The sequence below is a fragment of the Ursus arctos genome, unplaced genomic scaffold, assembly GCF_023065955.2.
Source record: "Ursus arctos isolate Adak ecotype North America unplaced genomic scaffold, UrsArc2.0 scaffold_11, whole genome shotgun sequence".
NCBI classification, from domain to species: domain Eukaryota; kingdom Metazoa; phylum Chordata; class Mammalia; order Carnivora; family Ursidae; genus Ursus; species Ursus arctos.
The window spans coordinates 38,075,090-38,090,317 of NW_026622775.1; the positions used below are offsets into that span (position 1 = coordinate 38,075,090).

A 15,228-nucleotide genomic window follows, 5' to 3' on the forward strand; every position below is an offset into this window, starting at 1 on the left:
GTAGATATCCAGAAAAATCTCTTCCCACATTGATATGCTATGATCTTAAGTTTGGGAGAATATCTAAATAAGAGTATCGAGAGCCACATTATTAGAGGAAGAGAAAAGGCAGGATAAGAACCCTTAATTCATTTGTTTATTCATACTAACAACAAATACATACTGAGCTTATACTACGTGCCAGGTGCTGCTTTAAATTTTAGGGCATGTATCAGGGAACAAGACAGACAAAGATCACTGTTATGGGATACAGTGATAAATAACATGATAAATAAGGGTATTCATATGTGTTTCAGTTAGGATCTCAGATAGAAAATAGATGACATACTTAATGAAAAGTTTAATAAAAAAACTACTTAAAACAAAAGTTAAGGTCAAGGTTCAGGGAAGCCAACAAGCGGTAGTGCATGATCCCAGGGCTAACAACTTCAGGGAGGTGTTATACCAGCAGGCCTGATGGAACCAGAGAAGGGCACAGTTATCAAAATTCATAAAGGGCCATATGGCAGGAGTTACAGATTTCAGTAGAGCAAAGCAGCCAATGGACGGAGACACAGCAGGGAAGGAGCTGGGGAAATAAATACCCCGCCTCATTGCCCTTTGGCCTCTGATCTAGTGCTGTTGCCTCCTGTTGAGGACATACAACTGAAACCCAAAGGACCAGGGAGCCTGCTGATACAGTTCATACATTTCATCACCCCAGGGCACAGAGCAGGGTGGAGAATGGCTCTGAGGGAGCAAATGAAAAACAGCCAGGATGGCATGTTAGAAGGTAGTAAGTATGGAAAGTAGTAATAAGAATGACAGAGTAGGGCAAGGGGGATAAGGAGCACAGGGATCAGGAGAGGATGTTGCACAATAAAGGGGTCAGAGTAGACAGAAGTGAGAAGGTATCATTTGAACTAAGACTTGAAAGAGATAGGGAAGTTAGCCAGGTGAATATCTGGGTAGAAAGGGCTCCAGGAAGAAGAAATGGTTGGTGCATGGCAGCTGTGTTAAAAAAAAAAAAAACCAACAAGGCAGCCAGTGTGATAGAGATGTGTGAGTGATGAGGAAATCAGTAAGAGATGGAGACAGTATTTCGGGGAAGGGGGGCAGATAATACATGGTTTTAATGGCTTTTGAAAGGGTTTTGGTCTTTACTGAGCAAAATCGGGAAACTAATGAAGTTTTGACCAGAGTAAAGACACAACCTGACAAATTTTTAACAGATCATTCTGATTGCTGTGTTGGAAACAGACTGTGGCAGGGAGAGGCAAGGGTAGCAACAGAGCAGTGTGCGAAGATGCTACTGCAGTTATCCAAGTGAGATGATGCTCGGACCAGGTTCTGGCACCAGAGATAAGTAGTAGTTACATATAATTGAAGGAACAGCCAAAAGAATTTTCTGACAGGTTAGATGTGGGAGTGAGACAAAGAGAGGAGTCAAGGATGTCCCCAATATTCAGAGCCTTAGAGCAAGGAGAAGGATGCAATTGCCCTTAATAACAATGGGAAGAATGTACGTAGGGCCAATTTGAACCAGAAGATCAGGAGTTTATTTTGGCTATGTTGCATCTAGAGAATCAAGTAGACCTCTGAGTGGAGATATTGACTAGGCGGATACATAAACAAGCCTAGAATTGGGAGAGGGGTCAGGACCAGATATAGAAGTTTGGGAGTGGTCAACATACATGTGATATTTAAAGCCAAGAAATGAAAGAGATCATGAAGATAGTAAGTATAAACAGAGGAGGGAAGAGGACTAAGGACTGAGGCTTGGGGGATTGCAACAGTAAGGTGGTAGGGAGACAATGAGGAATCAGCGAAGGAGGAAAAACCAGAGAGAGGAGGGAAACCAAGAGATGTTTTTGAACAACCACAACTAAGTCTATCTAGGAGAAGGGATGACCAGCTCTTGGAAATGCTGCCAGTAAACCAAGTAAGATGATAACTGGAATTGGCAAAATGGAGGTTATTGGTGGCGTTGACAAGAATAGTTTGGGTGGAGGAATGGGAGAAGGTGAGTGTGAGAGCCTGACAATAGTGGATTTAAAAGAGAATAAGAGGAGAGGTCTCAAAGACGGTATGTGTAGACAATTCAAGAAATTTTGTGCAAAAGAAGTAACTGACAGAGAAAGAAAGCTGTTTGTTTGTTTGTTTCTTTGTTTGGGTTTTGTTTGTTTGTTTGTTTAACCTGGGAGAAATGGCAGCATGTCTGTATACTGATGGAAGATACCCAGTAAAAAAGAAGACTGACGATTTGGAGAGAGAGGTGAGAATTACTGGAGAGATGTCATGAAGACGGTGAGATGGGGGTGAATCTAGGGCACAACCAAACGGGCCAACTTCAGACTGGAACACGAACCAACTGTGCGTCTAGAAGAGCAACAGGAAGGCAGGGAAGGAGATGCAAACAACACAGGCATAGACATTTCTTGTGAGGAATGATGCATTCGCCTATTTACTTGACATAAAAAAAAAAATTCCAAATCAATCTCCGTTTCCTTACTTAAGGTCCGTAGTGTGGCAAGAGGTGCATAGGTTCTCTATGAAGAGTGAGGACTGCGGTGCCTGGGTGGCTCAGTCGTTAAACATTTGCCTTTGGCTCAGGTCATGATCCCAGGGTCCTGGGATCAAGCCCCCGCATCAGGCTCCCTGCTCAGCGGAAGCCTGTTTCTTCCTCTCCCACTCCCCCTGCTTGTGTTCCCTTTTTCTCCCTGCCTCACTCTCTGTCAAATAAACAAATAAAATCTCTAAAAAGAGTGAGGATTTATATCACAATGTGAAATTAGGTTAATTTATGGGTAAGCTGACTTTATCATGAAGTCAGAAAGTGATCAAAACATTAAGTCTTAAGTGACCAGTAGTAGGAGTAGGCGGTGTGAATTCCAGTGTAGTCACTCCCTAAGTCCACTCAAAGGCAAGAAGAGTCTGAGGACTAGAAGTTTGTATCACTGCATTCTTTCTAACCTGGAAAAAAGAATAAATTGCTAATTGTCTTGAAAAGTCCAAAATGTCAGATTTCAGGTATCTTCTGTCAGACTAGATTTAGTCTAAGCTGCACGGAGAGAAATTTCCTTATTTTTTTCCTTTAAATCAGTTACAGGAAACCTTATGAGCCAGAGAGGGGAAAGAAAGCAGAGAGAGGGTGAGCCTCCCTGCCCAGCAGACCCTGGATCCGTCTCCCATCAGTGGCACTGAGTCCTACTGCTCTTTAATTACATTCCTATTAGTACAATAACAGCAACCTTCCACTTGAATAGCCTTTTACAATTCAAAAGGCTTTGTACTACATTAAATGAAATTTAAGTTGAAAGGAGTCTCACAATAGAGGAAAGACAGAAACCTGGCCTCTGGGAAGACAGCTGGCTTCATAGAAGCTTCTATGCCATCAGCACTGCCCTATATTATATTCTCTTCCTTTTCATTTAATCACATACCAAAGACAAGAATTTCAGGGGAAAATAAACAGTAATAGATCGTACCCCCATCAAAAGACATTGTTTTTGTGAAATATGGCTGTGTTCATAAAATGAAAACTAAGGGTCTGAATGTCCTTCCTGCCATCTTTGATTAAATCCATTGATGATATTCATTTGATGCTTATCTTAGACCACTTTTTTTTTTATTAGACTATTTTCTACTAAGGCTTTTTATTCATGTCTCAGCTAAACCTGAGCCAAAACTGACCTTTAGGCATTTTCTGATGAACTGTTATTCCCCAGGGGCTTATTAACAAGAGCTGATACGCACATGCATAAGGGAGCCTGGAAAGAAGAAATGTGTCTCTGCTGAGAAGGGGAAGAAATGCAAATAACCAGGAGGTGGGCATTTACTGAGTACTCACTTCGTACCATACATTGTGTTGGGAACTTAGGATATCTAAGGACGCAAATCAGACATGGGTGTGAGCAGCAGCCTCAAATGACGCAGATTTCTCAAAACAAAATCATTTGTAAGAAGGATTTATGGTCTGCAAGCAAAAGTGGGATGTCAGGACATTTCAACCCCATATCTTGTTCTGAGTCCTCTGGCTCTTAAAAAAAACAAAGAGCCAATACATGAAAAGGCAGAGAACTGGCATCTTTCGGGGAGGGCCGTATTTATATTACAGCCAGGGTCAGATGGTTGGGGACCAGCAGTTCCAAGGGCACAGTGGAATAATTCAGGCCATCGGAAAGTGAGAGGAGACGGATCAGGGAAAGGGAAGTAAAACATTACTGGAATGAAACATGTACTTTGGATGTTGACAGATGACCGGATGAATTTGTTCATTTACTTAACATTTTAACAAAGATTAAGCATCCATAGGTTCCAGGGCTTGAGGATCCAGGCGAGGCCTTAAAGAAGCAGGTCCTTCCCTTCACTGAGGAGTAGAAGTTGCGTGGTTAGTGGCATAGACTAGGGCCTGGCTCCATGAGTTTCAATTCTGGCTACAATAGCTATTAGCTGTCTGACCTTGGGCAAGTTACTTGACATTTCTAAGCTTTGACCGTCTTATCTGTAAAATATAATACACCTTCCTAATAAGCTCGAGGATTGTGTGAGTTAGTCTACGTGAAACATTTAGGACATTCCCTAGAACACAGGAAGTACTATACACAAGAAACAACAGCAACAAAAATGGTAAACTTGATAATTCCAGATAGCAGAGATGCTATGGAGGGATTAGAAAAAGAGAGAGTTAGCCATGTAGAAAGTTCTGGGCCCCTTACTGAGATAGCGAAGAATGGAGGGTTGTGGAATCTCATTGCCTGGGTTCAGGTCCTGAGCCTGCATCTTCAAATGTCTGACCACAGGCAAATGTCTTAAGCTGTGTGTGTCCGTTTATTAATCTCTAAAATGAGAAAAATGATAATATTTATCTCCTGGAATGTTTTGGAGAATTAGATAAGTAAACACCTGTAAGTTACTTAGAACAGTACCAAGAATGGAACTAGTATTCAATAAGTATTATTATTATTATTATTATTATTATTATTATTATTATTTTAGATAAAGGGAGAAGATGGGAAAAGCCTGAGGCACATTTGGAACACAGAGGGAAGGCCATCATGACTGGAAGTTAGGGAGTCAGAGTTTCAATAGCCTTTGAGAAGAGATGGGCAGCAGCCCTCGTGGCCACAGAACTTGTCCTTCTTGTCTAGATACTGGCAGGTGCAAGACTGTATACACTCCAGATGCTGGATATAGACCCTGCGGATCCTGCATTCTGACAGTCTGCATCTGTTTTCCAGCCTGGAACCAGAGTCGGTGGACCTCTATACAGCAGAGGACTGCAGAGCATTATGACGCACGGGGCACGAGCCTGCAGCCTAAGTACCAGCTCACAAGAATGTCATGACACATAATTAGCAAGACGGACAGTCTTCCCATTAAGGCACAAAATGCAACATTCTGGCTCAGACAATATAGCATGTTTGGTACCGCTTGAGTTCTGTAGCTTCAGACCACCAGGAGACACAGTCATGAGCAATTTCACAGAGAATACAGCAGCAAGGAATAGCATCATAGCCTGAGCCTTCCTCAGGGGAGTTGAGAATGAAAGGAGAAGACAAATGTTCATACGCATGAGGATCTATGAAGTCCCTCTCGGGCCTCCCAGAAAATACTGGGTGAGATTTCTTGAAAGTATGGAACTCCCTGGAATCAGTTCAGCTTACAATTAGGGGAAATTTGTGTATTAACATGAACGTGATTTCATTTGCACTTACAGGTTAATGATGACTAGGGATATTTGGAACATATATGCCTGTTATTTTTTCCAGATACAATGTAGCCTCCTAGAGTGCAGGGACTCTGTGTCCTAACTCCTAATAAAGAACCCATTTGATAAATATTAGTTGATGATGATCAAGGTGAGTCTTAGCTTCAACAGAATCAAATGAGGCAAGGATTCTAGATCTTAGACGTGAAGAGCAATGCAGTTTCACTCTGCCTCAAAATATGGACAAGCGTTGCTGGAGAGAAAATATCACATTAAGAATAGAAAACTCTCGGGGCGCCTGGGTGGCACAGCGGTTAAGCGTCTGCCTTCGGCTCAGGGCGTGATCCCGGCGTTATGGGATCGAGCCCCACATCAGGCTCCTCCGCTATGAGCCTGCTTCTTCCTCTCCCACTCTCCCTGCTTGTGTTCCCTCTCTCGCTGGCTGTGTCTATCTCTGTCGAATAAATAAATAAAATCTTAAAAAAAAAAAAAAAAAAAAGAACAGAAAACTCTCCAGAGTATAACAGGAGTAATTAATATTTGAATGACTTAATGCTGATGACTGGTCACATGGACACTATTAGCTAAAGTATCAGGTAGAAATGCCACACGATGAACTATATTTTTCATAAGTGTTCATCCCAAATGGTATGGTGTGTAGAGGAAAAAAACACTGCTCCAGGGTAGATGCCATAGGTCCCGACGCTGTCACATGGCCTAAGTATGGTATTTTGGGCATGTCACTTAAATTTTAAGATAATGATGACTATAATTATAAACTTCTATCATTTGGGGGAATTTACTATATGGTAGTCACTGTTCTAAGGGCTTAACACCTACCTAACAAACACATTTGATCTTACTAGCAACTCTGAGAGGCATTCGTTATTTCCATTTAAGGAAGAAGATCCTGGAAAACAGATGGGTAAAGTAACATTCACAGGTCACACGATGTTAAGTGGCAGAGCCAAGTTAAGAATCGAGGGAGTCCCCTGTTCTTTTTCTTCCTTTCCTTTCCTAAAGCCATTAGGTGAGAATAAGCATGGTAGGCATTCATACCAGGCAGGGGGAGCCACAGTGCCCTGCCTGTCATGGGGCGATGGAGTGAAAACTCTGGACAGAACCAGGAGGATGTCCTCAGACAGCAGCCTGACACAGGCTCCCAAGTGAACGGAGGAAGGCGGCCACGTGCAGGGAGCCCCAGACAATGCCCAAGAGATCGTGCCAAAACCTGATCTCAAAGAGCGCCCAGATCTTCTGGAAAAACAACTGCCACAGATGAAACAAGATGATACCCAGAAAGATAAAGTATACAGAAACATTAGATAATGTATAAAGTATAAACACCAATAGACCTGCAATTAAAGGCCACTTTAGGCTGGTGATGGGTATTGAGGGCACGTATTGCATGGTGCACGCAAGTATGAATCATGGAACTTTACATCAAAAACTAGGGATGTACTGTATGGTGACTAACATAATAAAAAATGTTATTATAAAAAAATAATAAAGACCACTTTCAGATATTAAAGGAGGATCTTCCTATGATTATTAACATGGAAAGGTGTTTTGTTCAATCCTCATAAGCATTATTAATATCCCATTGGTGGAACCACCTTTCAACAGTGTGATTTAAAAAGTGCTCTTAAGGAACATCTGGGTGGCTCAGTCTGCTTTCGGCTCAGGTCATGATCCCAGGATGGAGCCCTGTATCGGGCTCCCTGATGAGCAGGGAGCCTGCTTCTCCCTCTGCCATTCCCCCACTTGTGCTCTCTCTCTCTCTAGCAAATAAATAAAATCCTTAAAAAAAAAATAAAAATAAAAATAAACAGTGCTCTTAAAAGACAGATAAATATAAAGATTTAAGAATTTTTTTCTTTAATATAATTTATTTTTTTATTTATTTTCCTGACTGGAGTGGATTTTATTTCTGTAGCATAGGCCACGTAAGGTTAATCTTTAAAATGAGCTCTCAGTGGTGTGGTGACTCTCTTTCTGCAGAGGGCTGAAGCATCCCAAACTCTCAGGGGGCCAGGTTGAGGTGTAAGGTATACTGGGTTAGTCACGGTGCTGGAGATTCCTGTATGTGGTGGTGTTGACCAGTTAGGTGGGGCCGGCAGCTTGAGGGGGCTTTTTTGGTGGACTTTGTTTCTTGGGATACAGCAGCAGTCCCTTTCCATTCTTTCCTGATTCTGCAGAGAGAGGAACTATGGGAGCAAGTCCCCAAAACACTCGTGCTTCTAGAAGCACAGTCTTCAGCAGTCTGGATTGTCCTTGCCACAGCAGAAGAGAGGTGGCCGTGATGGGGACATCGGGGCAGGCCCAACACTTGATTCATTTAACATATAAGATTCTTTATAAGAGTTTATCGGTATTGCTATAATGTTAATTATGTCAATGCCTGTATTGACATGTAAAAAATATATTTATCTACTACAATATTTATCTACTACAAAGAAAGGCATTCAGAAATGCCAGAAATATTAATTTGTCTCACAAATATTTACCAATAAGCCAGGACCAAAAGAAATATCCTGATTGTAAAACAGGCATTAAAGAAATGAGGGTTATGCTAAAATAAGCAAACTAATTTCAAGATGATAAAAGTTCTGTCTATGAGATTTTTTAACTTCTCAAAAATACATTTGGGATAGACTAGGAAGTGGAAAACAACCAAATTCTGAAATATCTCAATTCATTTAATATAAATGGCATTTCTGGTCAAGAACATAAATGACTACATTCTGAGAAGCTGTTAACACAATCTTTCCAGATATATCATGTCCATAACAAACCTTATAGTGCTATTTTTGAGGTTGTGTCTTAATGTACAGACTATATAGACCATGTTAGAGAGCGTAAAGAGAAAGGTGACAACATTCTCCATAGGTACTGAAAAGAGGCAGCTGTGACCCAAAAGGCTCCATTCTGTGCTTTATTTTGTGGTGTTTTGTGAACTATGTGAATTCTAGAAAAAACAGAGGAGGCAGAATAGGTAGTCTAACATAATTTCCAAGAAGAGAAAAAGTAATGAAAGACACTTTCTCTCGAAAGGTAACATCAGCTGATAATGAATGTGGAACCTTGAAAACGTGGGTAGTCTTTTTTTCTACAGGACAGTGAGAAGGTGGGACTTTGGATGGCACGAATGACTATGTAAAAACAGAGCAGTAATTTGCAATATTTTTACTAAAACTATAAATCAAACAAATTCTAATGATTTATAATGAATGGCTCAAGATTTCATCCAGCTAAAAGACTTGGATGATCTAGCCCTCTCCAAATACATTTGGAATGGAGATTTAATTGGCTGTTCTATTTAGAGTCTGTGCTATTGAAAAAGGCTTTTATCAACATCAAATGGGCAAAGTAACATAATTCAACAAGCAAGCAAGTAATGGAATGAAATTAAACAAAGGAAAACATACACCCACAAAGGTGAACTTAGTGTTGGAGGGCTTCAACTACATTTTTTTTTTAACGCTGAATTAAACACAAAATGTCCAACATAGTCTTCCCAGCAAGTACATTATTTGTTGGAAGCCAGAATGCTGCTTCAATGCATTCTGATTCCTTATTTTGTTACATAATAATATGCTTAAAAAGCAACACATTGTGAGCTTGGGAGCTGTTAGGCATTTATTTACCATGGTGGGTTAATCTCATTCAGTGAGGTATAGAAACTCAATAATGAGTGCTACAGTATATAAGCTAATTGCTAGGATAAAACCAAATGAATAATTACTTAACTCCAGAATGAGGCCTGCGGGAATTTTTCTTTAATAAAGGTTTAATTCACCAGTGATAATGAATGCAATCTCACATACTACTGAATAACACCATTAGCATAATGGCTGTGATACAAAAACTATAATTAGAACTAAACAGAAACGTTAATTACAACCACCAAGGTACTGAATGAAATACTGTTGTTTAAGAAATTGACCTGCTTTGCTGTCATGCTTTATGGGTTCAAGGATATCTCTGTAATTAAATATATATATAAATAAATATGTATGTGCATATATATAGCCATCAAATAGAGGTTTTTTTTAAATCATCCCATTGGAATCCTTTTAAGTGTAATAAACATATTAATGAGAAATTGTCCAGAATTTGAAATATGAGCTAAACATAAAAATGATTAAAACCTTTGTTTTTTATCTTGATTAAATGCAAACATCAATATTTGTGTTAAAAAAAAAATCCAATATTAGAGAGAGTAGGAGTCTCCAATTTTGCGTTTTACCGGTGTTAGCTCTATGAATGCTAGAAAAGTAGTTACTAAAAATGAACAGATTAATAAAATGTGAAATATTACTATAATAAGTTAGAAAAATAAGTTGCATAATCAGTGAAAAAAGTCAAAGTACTAAACTAATGGTTCTAAAAAACTCAGCTGTGATTCTTAAAATTTTCTGAATTTCATTTATGTAATTATGTACATAACATTTAATTGCACATATAATAAAGGATTTCTGTATCCAGATAGATATATGTTGATAAGCATTTTGAAACCAAGCATCACATTCTTGTCTCTATTAAACATCAAAAACAATAACAATAACCATAACAACCCTCTATTATTATATAGATACTTTCAATGGGATATGCTTAGAAATACTATCAAAAAGAGAAAGTCACATGCCTCAAATATGTTTTTTTGCCTCCTCCAATGATATTAATTTTTCATAGTCTTTATTTTTAAGATAGAACTTCAAAAGAAAATAAAAATATCCTAGAAGCCAAATCAGTAAGACTGGAAACATGTATCCCTGGCTACTCTTTATCCCTTTCCTCCATTACTCAGTTTTAATGGAATGAATGTATCTCCCACTATTTTTCTATCAATCCCTTGCCTCCTTTACAATGCATTTTCCAAGAGTCCAACACAATTTTTGAGGTCACACTTGTATAGCATCTCCAGTGATGTACCTGGAAAGTGCCTTTCTTCTCACTATCGGCTATCTCATAAAAACTCCATTCTTTAATGAAATATTACCTGGTAATAATTCGTACAACAGATGTATTTATCCTTCACAGAACTTACTACAATTTTCCGTGACTTGGATGATTGCTCACCACAGGTGGATTGCTCACCTGCGGATGCCCTGACGATAGCCCCTGAGGGAACAGAAGGGAGAAAGTATAGCTGAGATGCATCCTTTCCCATGCTGCTTCCTATCCTCTTACACTAATAAACTATATGAGTAGAACTGATGGTTTTTGTAAGTTTCTCTTTTGCCACCCAATATCCTGTGGAAACGTGTCTAAAACAATTACACCTGGATGGCCAGCTTTGACTTTGAAACTCCGGACTCAAATTGGAGGTTCTAATAAGTGACCACAACTCCTAAATAGGTCTTGGACCAAAGAAAGCTTCTCTCATATCAGGGAATGTTATCTTGAACACTTTTGGATGGGTTACAGAATACAGAGTAGAAAGGGAGGAAAAGAGTACAATCTAGCAAATTAGATGAGTCAAATCAACTCTGGCCCCAATGGGATGAGTGATCGCCCTCATTACTGAGATACGTATCTAAATACCTGGTGGGCAGTTCCAACCCAATGATATACAAACTAACCCCTGCTTAGTATTGGTCTGTACACATCTTCTTCCTCCTATTCCCTACCTCAGTTAATAGTAACACTACCAGCTACTAACACTATCAACTACCCAAATAGGAAATCCAGAAACTTTTCTTTACCTTGTTAAATACAACTGACTAACAACCTTAATCAACCTTTATCACCCTCAATAACTCTCTCATTTTTTCCTCATTAAGAAGGGGAGAGTAAAGAAGAGAATAATAGTTTTCCTCCAACAAAGACTTGAGTGAGTTTTAACTTACCTTGAATTAAAAGAACTCTTTTTTGATCCATGAAAAGCCAACATTAGGATTTTAAAAATAAGCATGATATTATCATTTTTGGAAAACGTGTCACCAACCGATGATCACAAATGTGGATTAAATACCAACAGTCCAACCAAGCGTGCACAGAAATGCCTTTTGTCATATTTTAACTCCCCAAAACACACACGCTGAAATTCCCTCTAAACCTACACAGTAAGAGAAATCCCAGGTTTCTCATAATAAGCAAGCCTACAATTTGCCTGTCTTTCTAAAGGAAGAGAAAGAGGAGGATCCTAATGGCTTCCAGCAATCAGTACTTTTACCCTTGGGTGATCTCTGCAGTTTGAGAATGCATGCACAGTCTGAAAACATTCACCTTGCTATGGACCTTGAACCATTCTGCAAATACATAGAAAAATAAATTAAATTAATTCAAGTGCTGTTGCTGCTGCTAACACTGTCCTTCATGAGGAGAAAAAAAAATAGGTGGGTGTGGGTAGGGAGTAGGACTACAGATAAGGAAATTTGGAAATGGCACAAAAATCTACATTCTGCCTAGAGCTTACTGGCATATAAATTTCTTAAAAGGAGAATCATAATCAAACACAAACCATCTGTTTTGTTGTATAAAAATTAGCAACCATGGTTCCAGCATGTGGCTCTATCCAGATACAATGCTTTTCTTCCTTTTTTATTTTTTGCATTTTCCACTTCATAATATATAAAAACTCCTGTCCAAACAGAGCCTGATACTACACCCACAATAAGATTCAGCCTCCTCTGTATTTTTAATTAACTTGGGCCCAGCAGTCGTTTTTAACAGCTAACATTTTGTGTGAGTTACAGTGTGCACACTGCTGAGACATAAATGCAAAGTAATCACTCTAATAAGTAGATATAAACATTTACAATAATTGCAACAAGTCTCTGCAACAAATAAGGGGATAGGAAGAAAAATAACCAGTGGTAAGGCAGGAAATAAGTTTCAATACAACTGCATGAGTACAAATGTCATTCAAAGCTCTGATCTTTTGTTGCGTTTAGTCATTTCAATACCCCAAAGTCACTAATGAGCTTGTACTTTCAATGCCAAAAAATGAGTACCCTGATTAAGAAACAAAAACAAAAACCAAGACTTCAATTTTTATGTTTGTGCCAAAGACACCAACAGAGAACTCAAGGCACTTGGGTGACTGCATCATTTCCCTAACACGGAGAAATTATAACACCTCAGTCCAGAACCAACCAGGGCAAGCCTTCAGCACTCTTTCTGCAAAGAACAATAGGCTGTAGGGTGAAAAGAAGCTGGACAGATGGGAAGGGCAGAGAAAATGCCAAAGGAGCAAGACAAGGTTGGAGAAGCAGGCAGTAGTCGGTGTGGAAAGTTTGGTAGGGCAGGATAAGGGAAACAGATATTATGCTAAACACAATGAAAACATGAGAGGGTTTTAAGCAAGGAAGCACCATGACCTTCCTTATGTGTCTTAAAGGTTACCGTGACAGCAGGTTAAAGAATGCGGCAAAAGTGAAACCAAGAAACACCACCTATGGGCTATCACATTAGGATGTTCAGTCTTCAGGAATGGGACTGTAGATAGAAGCAGAAAGAACAGGTAGATCGAGGACAGGTATTAGAAGGAAAAATAAAGAAAAAGAAGAGACAAAGAATGAATCCTGGTTGGGACTTGGGCATACGGGAGAATAAGGATGCCATTCACAAAGACAGGGAATACAGGGACTAGGGAAAGAATAAAAGTTCATACAGAACTGAAGTCAACAATTTTCAGGTTTCTGATCTATACCAAGCACTGTCTACAATATACCATAGATATTGCCATTCCCTTTACTTAACAGCTTATAATCTGCTATGACAGAGAGACAAATACATATGTAACCATTGGAAAAGGATAGCTAACACATAAAATGTATCATGTGTGCACTAAGCACTAATGTAAAGTGCTTTATTCATTAAGTGCCACAAAAATTCATTTTACAAGTGAGTAAACTGGGGTCCAGAGAAGTAAAGTAGCAAGCTCACAGTCACCCAGCTGATAAATGTTAGAGCCAGGACTCAAACTGAGGCAGTTTGCTTCCAAAGGCTATGCTCTTAACCTTTTATCCCGCACAACTTTCGAAATGTATGCACATATGTGTACACACACACACACACACACACACACACTGAAAGCTCTATGGCAAAGGTATAATAGAATAAAGATCAATGTCAACTCTAAGCATCTGGGAATGCAGAAAAGCTACTCCAAGGAGCGCAGTGCAGGACAAGCCCTGATGGCTAGCTAAGTTTTTTTTACAGAAAGGAAGAGCTGTGTGGGGTTGTTAGCTAGGTAAAATGGCTAGAGGATCCAAGAAAACTTGAGAAATTACTTCCCTTCAGATATAAATTTATCTAAGTCAAGATTTGCCTAAAAACAATTGACACTGAAAGTGAATGTCTATCTAAGCTGGTAGAGCAGTTTGTCCAATAGTGGTGAGAATTTGATAGCTCATTACTTACATGATCCCTGAGTATGAGTGTTCTACCAGGTCAGAGGAGGAGATATTTAGCTGCATGAGATTAGGCTAATAGAACAGATGTGCAGTTTCCCTCTACAGGCCTTTGCACAGGGAAATTGAAACATCTTTAAGGAAGGGCCAGCAAGAGCTTTTCTAAACAGATTGTCACATGGGGAGGGCAGAGGGGTTGAGGGGGAGTTGATCACATCTTTTTTATCAAAGGTTATTTAGTTTGTTTCAATCCCTTGGTGATTGTGAGTAACGCTATAATGAACATGGGGGTGCAGATATCTCTTTGAGATACTAATTTCATTTCCTTCAGATATGGAAGGAATAGGATTGCTGGATAATATGATAGTTCTATTTTTAATGTTTTGAGGAAGCTCCATACTGTCTCCCATATGGCTATGCCAATGTACATTCCCACCAACAGCGTGTAAGGGTTCCCTTTTCTCCACATCTCACCAACATTTACTATCACTTGCTTTTCTTATAATAGCCATCCTAACAGGTATGAGGTAATATCTCCTTGTGGTTTTGATTTATATTTCCCTGATGATTAGTGATGTTGAACATCTTTTCATGTGCCTATTGGCCATCTGCATATCTTCTTTAAAAAAAAAAATGTCTATTCAGGCCCATTAAATCAGGGTATTTGTTTTCTTCCTACTGAGTTGTTTGAGTTCCTTTTTTTTTTTTTTTTTGACATTAAGCCCTTTTTAGGTGTATAGTTTTCAAATACTTTTTGCCATTCCATAGATTGTCTCTTCATTTTGTTGACTGTTTCCTTTGCTGTGCAAAAGTTTGTTTGTTTTTGAGGCAATCCCTTTGTCCAATTTTGCTTTTGTTGCCTGTGCTTCTGGGGTCATATCCAAAAAATCATTGCCCAGACTGATGTCAAGAAATTATTTCCCTGTGTTATCTTCTAGTTGTTTTATAGCTTCAAGTCTTATTATTAAGTCTTTAATCCATTTTGAGTTGAGTTTTATATATGGTGTGAGGAGTTCAATTTCATCCTTCTGCGTGTGGATGTCCAGTTTTCCCAACATCATTTATCGAAGAAACTATCTTTTCCCCATTGTGTGCTCTCAGCACCTTTGTTAAAGATCAATTGACTATAAATGTGTGGATTTGTTTCTGGGCTCTCTGTTCATTCCAATGAGCTATACA

General features: G+C 39.2%; 1 pseudogene; it reads right to left on the reverse strand.

Moving 5' to 3' along the window:
• Positions 1-7,661: 7,661 nt before the first annotated feature.
• LOC113255511 (NADH dehydrogenase [ubiquinone] flavoprotein 3, mitochondrial-like) lies at positions 7,662-10,862 on the reverse strand (annotated as a pseudogene).
• Positions 10,863-15,228: the final 4,366 nt, after the last annotated feature.